Genomic DNA, 12,140 nt, shown 5'->3' with positions numbered 1-12,140 from the left:
TGTCGCATTGAACTATAGTAAAAAATCATGTAGGAATATATTATGCTTTTTTATGAACAATCATGTTCTAGAAATTGTGAATTACATGCTAAACTTATTCTTGAGAAAATCTGGATCTCGAGGCTAACCTTGATGCACATTGAACTTCTTTCCACAAAATAGGTTCATCATCAAGCAACTATATTGAATGAAACAAATTAAGCAACCCTAGAAATTCTTGCATGGAACTAATTAAACTCCATAAGGTCAATAATTATATTACTATAGAAAATTGTCAATACTCCATAAGAGTAGCCATTGAGAAATGCTAAATGCATTTTGTACTTGTTATGTCCTAGAGGAGTAATCTTGTATGATCAATTTGAAAGGAGAAAGAAAACACTAACTGTAATTATAGAGCTCCTTGCCTCCTTTCGGATGCAATACACGTGATTTGTTAATGGAACCTCCGAAATTCCTAGCAGCTAACAAACAAAACCTTAGTTTTGAACCTGGCAGTAGAAGAACGACAATGTCAGTCACACGACGGTGTCACTCGGGTATTGGACTGATCTCAAGCCATTCACACTGGAATAATATGACCGGACAACAAAATACCTGAAAATGAATTGCACTATGCCATATGCTCTTATTCTATAGAACTATCAAAGGAAAGTAATAAAAATAAAAATAAATCACACTGAACTAACATGTGTGTGTGTGTGTGAGAGAGAGAGAGAATTGTAGTTGCACGTGTTAAATGGTAAATTTCATGTATTTATTCCTTCAGAAAATAAAGAAAACGAACAAAGAGGAATTGCTCACCATCTATCTTTTCCGATCAAAACCAACCGGATCAGAGAGATCATCATGATCCATCGGATGTTGACACATTCTTGCGGATCGTGCTTTAGTTAGAGAGGAAGCGTAGGTGAGAGAAACTTGCGGAACTTGCGGCCATAGAGAAGGTGCCTGGAGACGGAGCAGGGATGTTCTTCTGAAAAAGGCTTCCTACAACACCCAAATCAGAGCATCCAAACAAAGCTATAAATCAAAATAATTGCTCAAATCTGAGGACATATAAGAGGAAGGAGATCCACCCACCTTTGGTGCAGGTGATGTTGGAGGAGGAAGCCGATGGTGGCGCATGTGACTCATCGGGGGCTTTGGTGGACATCGGGGCGCGGGGCTTGATTCATCTGCAGCAAGAATCAATTTAAGGGCGGTGATTACGTGGACTGAATCGGCAGCAGCGTGCGGCTCTGCCGGCGACGACCAACGAAGGCTTGTCCAGCAGCGGTACGACGCCATCAGCACCCCCGGCACTTTTGAAGGTGAGGATCTTCCCGTAGTTGTGCAATGGCTGATGCGGAGATGAAGATGGTGATTTGTTTCCTGAGTGGAGCCGTAGAGGAGAAGATAAAGGGGAAATAATGCTGGTTGTGGGAGAGGATGAGATTTGCGTGGAGGTGGGATAGGATGGATGTGGGCTGTTCTGTTCCAGTGGGGTTCTGTTACGAAGAGGAAACGGCAAGTCGCTTCTGTGACCAAGGCTGGTTGCGTACTAATGCAAATTAAATCCCACTTGTGTAACTAAATGCAAAACATATCATTAGCTAGAAAAAAATAGAGTTGCTGATGTGGTAAGGCTGCTGACGTGGATAGGCTGCATGTCAAGATAAATCAAATAGTGGGGGTGAACTTCTTAAGTATATAGGATAAGCTAACCACAGAGTTGGTCAGGTAAACTCGGTGGGACCGATCGCTCATTTCGGTGAGACCGAAACGTTACGAAAGGAAAACAGAGAGTTTACATTGCAATCTCGGTGGGACCGATCGCTCATCTCGGTGAGACCGAAATGTTACGAAGGGAAACAGAGAGATTACAACCCCATCTCGGTGAGACCGAGATCCCTATCGGTGAGACCGATTTGCCTAGGGTTTGTGGCAGTGGCTAAGACATTTGAAACTCGGTGGCACCGGATAGAAAGAATCAGTGGGGCTGAGTTTGACTTTTGGTTTAGGTCATATGTGGATGTGAGAAAGTAGTTGAGGGTTTTGGAGCATATCACTAAGCATTTTGAGCAAGAGCCTCATTAAGCAACACCTCATCCCTCCTTGATAGTATTGGCTTTCCCTATAGACTCAATGTGATCTTGGATCACTAAAATAGAAAATGTAGAATCTTGAGCTTTGAGCTTGAGGCAATCCTTTGTCCTTAGCATTTTGAGGGGTCCAGTTTTCTCATCCATGCCATGCCAATCATTGAGCTTTCCTGAGATATTAATCTTGAAGTAGCATTAGCTCAATGAGCTATATGTTGTTAGGAATTACCAAAACCACCTAGGGATAGTTGCCCTTTCACTCCACCATAATCCACCTCGGCCATATCGTCGTAGTGCTTAGGTGAAGCCCTGCAACGGTAGCTTCATCATCATCGTCATCACGCCGTCATGCTGACAAAGCTCTCCCTCAACACTCAGCTGGATCAAGAGTTCGTGGGACTTCACCGGCCGAACGTGTGCAGATCATGGAGGTGCCGTACTTTCGGTACTAGGATCGGTCGAATCGTGAAGACGTACGACTAAATCAACCGTGTTGTCATAACGCTTCCGCTTACGGTCTACGAGTGTACGTGGACAACACTGTTCCCCTCTCGTTGCTATGCATCACCATGATAGATCTTGCGTCTGCGTAGGAAATTTTTTGAAATTATTGTGTTCCCCAACAGTGGCATCCGAGCCATGTCTATGCGTAGATATTATATGCATGAGTAGAACACAAAGGAGTTGTGGGCATGGGTATATACATACTGCTTGTCGTCACTAGTTGATTCTTGATTCAGCGGTATTGTTTGATGAAGTGGCCCAGACCGACATTACGCGTACACTTACGCGAGACTGGTTCTACCGACGTGCTTCGCACACAGGTGGCTAGTAGGTGTCAATTTCTCCAACTTTAGTTGAATCGGATTCAATGAATAGAGTTCTTTCTGAAGATCAAAAAGCAATCACTATACCGCGTTGTGGTTTTTGATGCGTAGGTAAGAATGGTTCTTGCTAAGCCCGTAGCAGCCACGTAAAACTTGCAACAACAAAGTAGAGGACGTCTAACTTGTTTTTGCAGGGCATGTTGTGATGTGATATGGTCAAGACATGATGCTAAATTTTATTGTATGAGATGATCATGTTTTGTAACACAGTTATCGGCAACTGGCAGGAGCCATATGGTTGTTGCTTTATTGTATGAAATGCAATCGCCATGTAATTGCTTTACTTTATCACTAAGCGGTAGCGATAGTCATAGAAGCAATAGTTGGTGAGACGATAATGATGCTTCGATGGAGATCAAGGTATCAAGCCGGTGATGATGGTGATTGTGACGGTGCTTTGGAGATGGAGATCAAAGGCACAAGATGATGATGGACATATCATATCACTTATATTGATTGCATGTGATGTTTATCCTTTATGCATCTTATTTTGCTTAGTTCGACAGTAGCATTATAAGATGATCTCTCACTAAAGTTCAAGGTACAAGTGTTCTCCCTGAGTATGCACCATTGCTACAGTTCGTCGTGCCGAGACACCACATGATGATCGGGTGTGATAAGCTCTAATTCACATACAACGGGTGCAAGCTAGTTTTGCACACGCAGAATACTCGGGTTAAACTTGACGAGCCTAGCATATCCAAATATGGCCTCGGAACACTGAGACCGAAAGGTCGAGCATAAATCATATAGTAGATATGATCAACATAGTGATGTTCACCATTGAGAACTACTCCATCTCACGTGATGATCGGACATGGTTTAGTCGATATGGATCATGTGATCACTTAGATGATTAGAGAGATGTCTATCTAAGTGGGAGTTCTTAAGTAATTTGATTAATTGAACTTTAATTTATCATGAACTTAGTACCCGGTAGTATTTTGCATGTCTATGTTGTTGTAGATAGATGGCCCGTGTTGTTTTTCCGTTGAATTTTAATGCGTTCCTAGAGAAAGCTAAGTTGAAAGATGATGGTAGCAACTACATGGACTGGGTCCGTAACTTGACGATTATCCTCATTTCTGCATAGAAGAATTACGTCCTAGAAGCACCGCTAGGTGACAAACCCGCCGCAGGAGCAACGCCAGATGTTATGAACACCTGGCAGAGCAAAGCTAATGACTACTCGATAGTTCAGTGTGCCATGCTTTACGGCTTAAAACCGGGACTTCAACGATGTTTTGAATGTCATGGAGCATATGAGATGTTCCAGGAGTTGAAGTTAATATTCCAAGCAAATGCCCGGATTGAGAGATATGAAGTCTCCAATAAGTTCTACAGTTGCAAGATGGAGGAGAATAGTTCTGTCAGTGAACATATACTCAGAATGCCTGGGTACCACAACCACTTGACTCAGCTAGGAGTTAATCTTCCTGATGATAGTGTCATTGACAGAGTTCTTCAATCACTGCCACCAAGCTACAAGAGCTTTGTGATGAACTATAATGTGAAGGGGATGGATAAGGCGACTCCTGAGCTCTTCGCAATGCTAAAGGCTGCGGAGGTAGAAATCAAGAAGGAGCATCAAGTGTTGATGGTCAACAAGACCACCAGTTTCAATAAAAAGGGTAAATGGAAGAAGGGGAACTTCAAGAAGAACATCAAGCCAGTTGCTGCTCAAGTGAAGAAACCCAAGTCTGGACCTAAGCCTGAGACTGAGTGCTTCTACTACAAAGGGACTGGTCACTAGAAGCGGAACTGCCCCAAGTATTTGGCGGAGAAGAAGGATGGCAAAGTGAAAAGTATATTTGATATACATGTTATTGATGTGTACCTTACTAATTCTCGCAGTAGTGCCTGGGTATTTGATACTGGTTCAGTTGCTAACATTTGCAACTCGAAACAGGGGCTACGGATTAAGCGAAGATTGGCTAAGTACGAGGTGACGATGCGTGTGGGAAATGGTTCTAAACTCGATGTGATCGCCGTCGGCACGCTACCTCTACATCTACCTTCGGGATTAGTTTTAGACCTAAATAATTGTTATTTGGTGCCAGCGTTGAGCATGAACATTTTATCTGGATCTTGTTTAATGCGAGACGGTTATTCATTTAGATCAGAGAAAAATGGTTGTTCTATTTATATGAGTAATATCTTTTATGGTCATGCACCCTTGATGAGTGGTCTATTTTTACTAAATCTTGATAGTAGTGATACACATGTTCATAGTATTGAAGCCAAAAGATGCAGAGTTGATAATGATAGTGCAACTTATTTGTGGCACTATCATTTGGGTCATATTGGTGTAAAGCGCATGAAGAAACTCCATTCTGATGGACTTCTGGAATCACTTGATTATGAATCACTTGGTACTTACGAACCATGCCTCATGGGCAAAATGACTAAAACTCCATTCTCTGGAACAATGGAGCGAGCAACAGAGTTATTGGAAATCATACACACTGATGTATGTGGTCCAATGAACATTAAGGCTCGCAGTGGATATCGTTATTTTCTCACCTTCATAGATGATTTGAACAGATATGGGTATGTCTACTTAATGAAACATAAGTATGAAACATTTGAAAAGTTCAAAGAATTTCAGAGTGAAGTGGAAAATCATCGTAACAAGAAAATAAAGTTTCTACGATCTGATCATGGAGGATAATATTTGAGTTACGAGTTTGGTCTTCATTTGAAACAATGCGGAATACTTTCAAAACTCACGCCACCCGAAACACCACAGCGTAATGGTGTGTTCGAACGTCGTAATCATACTTTACTAGATATGGTGTGATCTATGATGTCTCTTACTGATTTACTGCTATCATTTTGGGCTTATGCTTTAGAGATAGTTGCGTTCACGTTAAATAGGGCACCATCTAAATCTGTTGAGACGACACCTTATGAACTGTGGTTTGGCAAGAAACCCAAGTTGTCGTTTCTTAAAGTTCGGGTGTCGGTGTCAAAACCGGCGGATCTCGGGTAGGGGTCCCGAACTGTGCGTCTAAGGCGGATGGTAACATGAGGCGGGGGACACGATGTTTACCCAGGTTCGGGCCCTCTCGATGGAGGTAATACCCTACTTCCTGCGTGATTGATCTTGATGATATGAGTATTACAAGAGTTGATCTACCACGAGATCGTAGAGGCTAAACCCTAGAAGCTAGCCTATGGTATGATTGTTGTCGTCCTACAGACTAAACCCTCTAGTTTATATAGACACCGGAGGGGGCTAGGGTTACACAGAGTCGGTTACAAGGAAGAAGATCTACATATCCGTATTGCCAAGCTTGCCTTCCACGTCAAGGAGAGTCCCATCCGGACACAGGACGAAGTCTTCAATCTTGTATCTTCATAGTCCAATAGTCCGGCCAAAGGATATAGTCCGGCTGTCCAGAGACCCCCTAATCCAGGACTCCGTCAGTAGCCCCTGAACCAGGCTTCAATGACTATGAGTCCGGCACGCAGATTTGTCTTCGGCATTGCAAGGCGGGTTCTTCCTCCGAATACTCCATAGAAGATTTTGAACACAAGGATAGTGTCCGGCTCTGCAAAACAAGTTCCACATAACACCATAGAGAGAATAATATTTCCACAAATCTAATCTGCTGACACGTTTAGCAACATGAAATCATGCCATGGCCCGGTCATTATTCGAACCATTTTTCTCAACCAGCACTGCACATATCGCGAGGCGGTTTTCTTGACACGTCTTGTCGAAGCAGAGACTGTGTCCCCTTATCACGGGATTCTCATCAATACGGGTATGGGTAACCCAACCGCGCCATCAATTACGGTCTTCGGGGAATAAGCGATTTTACCAGGTAAGTGGGGAGGCGCATCGCCTCTTCCGCCCTTATAAAGGGACAAAGATTCACCCTTTTTACCCACGCCTTCTTCCTTCTTGCTTATCCATTCTCGCACACTCGAGCACTAGCGCCCAAGTTCGCGTCTTTCTCCTTAAACCACTCCAAGCATGTCCGAAGTGGGAGTCAAGTGGATGGTCTCCTCCGTCACGGAGGAGAACATCACAAAACGACGGGAAGCCAGATATCTGGCCGCGGACATCGCGCACCGGCTGCCAGATGCAGGGCAGATCATCCCTACGCCTGAACCCCATGAGAGGGTAGTTTTCCTTACCCACTTTGTCCGCGGACTGGGATTTCCCCTTCACTCATTTGTCCGCGGGCTCATATTCTACTACGGGCTGGATTTTCATGATCTAGCCCCCAATTTCATCCTCAACATCTCGGCGTTTATCGTCGTGTGTGAGGCCTTCCTCCGCATGAGGCCCCACTTCGGCCTGTGGCTGAAGACCTTCAATGTTAAATCGAAGGTGGTGGTCGGCCAGCAAGCAGAGTGCGGAGGCGCCATGGTGGCCAAAATGCCTAACGCCACCTTGCTCGAAGGCTCCTATGTGGAGACCATAAAGGGGTGGCAATCGGGGTGGTTCTACATCAACGAGCCGCACGACACCAACTGGGTGGCGGCCCCTGAATTTCGATCCGGAATCCCCACGCGGCTCACTTCCTGGAAAGAGAAGGGCATGTCCTGGGGTTCCCCGGTAGAGCTGACCAGACTCCAGACCTGCATCAAGAACATGATGAGCAAGAAAATCAAGCTCATCAACATGGTCCAGGTCATGCTCTTCAGCCGGATCCTCCCGTGTCAACGACGGGTATTCAATTTGTGGGAGTTCGACCCGGCCAAGCACCAGACGCTGTGAGAGCTCTTCGACACGACGCACAAGGACGTCTGGAAGGTGTTGTTCAAGGGCGCCGAGGTACCTCCTCCCCTTACCAAGGACCACGGACTCAGCACAAAGCGCCATGCCAATCCGGTAAGTTTTTATATCTCACAGGATATTTATTTGCCCCAGTTTAATCATGTGTCGGATCTAAGCTTCCATGTCATTAACAGGAATGGATAGAGATAGCGGAGCAGATCGATTGCCCAGCCCCCTGCCTGAAGATCCTGCAGATGCTCTCTTAACGGAGATGCTGGTTCCGGCGCCTTACGAGGTTCCGGTGAAGAAAGCCAAGAAGAAGGCCATGGGGACCCGAAAGGGTCTCCGGCGCAAGGTTATATCGGACTCATCGTCCGATAACTCCGAAGCACACTCCTCCCATGAAAATGAGGAGGAGGAAGAGGAAAGTTCTCCCCCCCCCCAGCCCGGGGAGACAAGAAAAGGAAGGCCGCCCCAACCGGGGAGGCCGAAGGGTCCAAGAAGGGAAGGACCCTCCTTCTGGACTGCTCCACGACGGCCGCCTACAGCGATGACGAGTGGTTACCCAGGGACAAGCCCCTGGCGAAGTCGTAAGTATCCGGATACCATAGTAATTCATGGTATGTTTTATTGCACTGCTTCTCCTTACGCCGAATATGATTATGCAGTCCGTCTCGAGCCCGTCTCTACGTATCTTCGTCGGACGGTTCTTTGGACTCGTCGGATATGAATAGCGATTCACTTCCGACCGCCTCCACCCCTTGCCCTACGGACAACGTCGAGGTGTTGTCTCAAAAGGCACCGAGCCGAGGGGAGTTAGTCCTGGGGGCGCCTCGAGGCGACCTTCCGGACCCTGGGCGCAAAGGGAGCAAGACTCCCACGGGCTCCAAGTTCGACCCCCAGTCGAACACTGCACCGGAACCTTCGGTGGTTCCGGACTCCGGCAGGCGATCCCCCGTTAAGAGGGGCAAGCCGCCCGTGTCGGTGGCCTCTGTCCATCCAGAGGCACCGGACAACTTGCTGGAAGCGCTTCACGGCGCTTCCATCGATGAAGAGCACCGCACTATCATGAGTGCGGTGATCGAGAAAGTTCAGTCCACCAAAAACAGACTAACCGAAGCTTGTGCCAGCCTCCTAATAGGCTTTCAGGTAAGCAATCAAAATATAGGAAAATATTACCGCATAGGCAGTAGCCCCTGATGCTCTGTTTGGCGTTCGCGAAGAAAGGCCGAATAGAGGATCAAATAATGACTCGGGAGTCTAATCAGAATATGTCTATGTGCATATGTAGGCTTCACTGCTGGCCGCTACCGCACATACTGCGGAGGTCGCTGCACTGAAGGAGGACCTTGAGCGGTCCGAGGAAGAGCTCGGCCTTACCAAGAGGCAGCTCAAGGAGAGCAAAGGTAAGCAATACCTTGACTATATATTAAAAAGAAATTCGGTTGTAAAGTAATAGGATCATCATGAATTTGCCAGGGGCCACGACCGAGGTGGCGACCCTGAAGAAGGCACTGTCCGAGGCCGAAGACAAAGCGGCCAAGGAGCGCATTGAGCGGGAAAATCAAGAAGCCCGGGTAGGCGAGGTGCAGCAAGAGCTCGAGGCTCTCGCCAAAAAACACGAGTCCTTGGAGCTTGACTTTGAGATGCAAGAGTCTGAGCTTGCAAAGGCGCTCGAAAGCGCACAGAGCTCCAAGGCTGAAGCCTACAAGGCCCTCCAGGAGATTGATGCGGTGAAGAAGATAGCAGCGGGTAAGGCATTCATTATGCAAAGCAAGCATGTGAAGGACACTTTCCTTTTACTTACCCGAGTTCGGAGCTCTCCAGGAGCGTTCGCAGATCTTCCCCGCAGTGTACTAGATGCCGCAGAGTTTTACCGAGCTGAGGAGGGGAGCTCAACAAAAAAGTTGTTCTGGTCTCAGTATACTGGGACCGAACACCCGATGCCCTTGAGCGACCAGCTGAAGCAACTGGTCGAGCTTCACAACGCGGATGAACAGGCCATGAAGGGTCTTATAGTCCGGATGTGGCCTGGCGATCCCCTGCCTAGCAGCTACTTCGGTCTGGTGAGGCGGCTTGTGGATGCATGCCCACAGCTTGAAGTCATAAAGTGGTCCGTCTACATCGAGGGTGCACGCAGGGCTTTTGCCCGGGCAAAGGTGCATTGGGCGAAGCTGGACGCCGTAAAGCTGGTGAATGAGGGGCCGCCGGAGGGCAAGGAGCATCGTTGCCCCGAAATGTATTATGACGGTGTCCTGAAGGGTTCCCGCCTTGTGGCGGAGGAATGTGCTAGAGATGTAATTTTTGAATGAACATGCTCATGTGATCCTGTAATGTGAAGCGAGTTCATTTGCGCTATGCAACGCTTTTTGAATTTAAAATATTACCTTCTGTGCGGCCGTTTATAAAATCTAAGAGTTGGCCAATCGTCGGCTTCTGCCCCCATGTAACTAGTACTGGGGTGTTTGGGATAAACCTGAGCACTCTTTATCCCAATTTTGGGTCCTTCGAGGGAGGTGTTCAGCACAACGAACCAGGCAATCGGACTATAAGGCTTTATCACTCTCACTTAGCCATAGAAGTCTACAATTTTAAATTTTGGCGAAGCCCCTAGTATTCGGAAGGCCGAATTTGGGGCGCTATATACACCTAAGTCGGGCAAGGCCGACTCCTCGCCTAAAGCGTAAAAAGTCTTTAAGGACTTGAGACCTCTCGAACAGCGATCAGCTCTCGCCTTATCATGACAGTCAGTTTTCGGCTTTCTCTACTGAGGTGCTCGTCCGGAAGAACCGAGACACAATCGCAGTAGTTCTCCCAGCGCTACCTTAGCCGATATAGCGGAACGTAAGGTACCAAAACATGGGAGCCGGGCAAACCCAACTATTGACCCAAGATATGATTCGGAGCTGATGCATATAATGCTATAAGTTCCGGGTGTCGCACTATCGAAAGTGTTTGGACTTCTCATGCCGTATTATGGGGTAAACGAAAGCCCCTGGCATACTGACTGTACCAGTATGTACGGGTGCAAGTTGTCATAAATGAACATGTAAGAAAAAAGGGATGGATAATGCAATAATAGACTAATGCTATGCATTGTTATTTAAATAATACCCCGAAGCGTACTGATACAAGTAGTGCAATAAGCAAAAAATAGGACTATTTGACATGTCCTATCCAAGGGCAAGCTGCGTATGGGTAGTAAAAAGCGGGTATATCGATTGTTATTAGAGACCACCTGGGGGTTCCCCTGTACGTCTTAGCTTCTTGCCTCCTTGGTTGTTCCTTCCTGTAATGTGTCCGGCAATCATACTGCCGGAAACGGCTTCCAGAGAGCAAGGTCCTGAAAGAGAAAAAAATGATAAAGGTATGCAGCCCCTAGGGCGGTTAAGCCGCATTGCGGGACGTGCCCTGATCGTGCCCCCGCCTATGCCCATGGTATTTTCAGTGCATAATTATGTACGCGCGGCACGGATTTCGTCGCTTGACTGGGACTGGGACGGGGGCCGAATTGCTAGGAGAGCTCTGAACGTGCCAGGCGATCCTGTTGCAGGTTACTCCAGACTCGCTTGACGGTGTCCGGGGGCTGTATCGCCGAATTGGCGGTTTGCCTTAAAAGGCTGCTTTGTGCTTCTGCTGCGAGGGCCACAGTGTGCTCTTCCGTGCGAAGCGAGCATTCTGTGTTTCCATTGACTGTTATGACCCCCCTAGGTCCTGGCATCTTGAGCTTGAGGTATGCGTAATGCGGTACCGCATTGAATTTTGCAAATGCAGTTCGCCCGAGCAGTGCGTGATAGCCACTGCAGAACGGGACGATATCAAAGATTAACTCCTCGCTTCGGAAGTTGTCCAGAGATCCGAAGAACACTTCCAGTGTGATTGAGCCCGTGCAATGGGCCTCTACACCTAGGATGACGCCTTTAAAGGTGGTTTTGGTGGGTTTGATCCTCGAGGGATCTATACCCATTTTGCGCACTGTATCCTAATAGAGCGGGTTCAGGCTGCTGTCGCCGTCCATAAGGACTCGAGTGAGGTGAAATCCGTCGATGATGGGGTCTAGGACCAATCCGTCGGATCCGCCATGACGGATACTAGTGGGGTGGTCCCTGCGATCGAAGGTGATCGGACAAGAGGACCATGGGTTGAACTTTGGGGCAATGGGATCCATCGCATAGACGTCCCTTAGTGCACGCTTCTGTTCCCTCTTGGGAATGTGGTTTGCGTATATCATGTTCACCGTCTTCACTTGTGGGGGGAACCTCTTCTGTCCTCCCGTGTTCGGCGGCCGAGGCTCCTCCTTGTCATCACTATGCAGCCCCTTGTCCTTGTTTTCGGCATTCAACTTGCCGGCCTGCTTGAACACCCAGCATTCTCTGTTGGTGTGATTGGCTGGCTTATCGGGGGTGCCGTGGATTTGACACGAGCGATCAAGTATGT

Source organism: Triticum dicoccoides, chromosome 6A (genome assembly GCF_002162155.2).
Source record: "Triticum dicoccoides isolate Atlit2015 ecotype Zavitan chromosome 6A, WEW_v2.0, whole genome shotgun sequence".
In the NCBI taxonomy this organism is placed as follows: Eukaryota; Viridiplantae; Streptophyta; class Magnoliopsida; order Poales; family Poaceae; genus Triticum; species Triticum dicoccoides.
Note: the sequence above shows the minus strand (reverse complement) of the source record.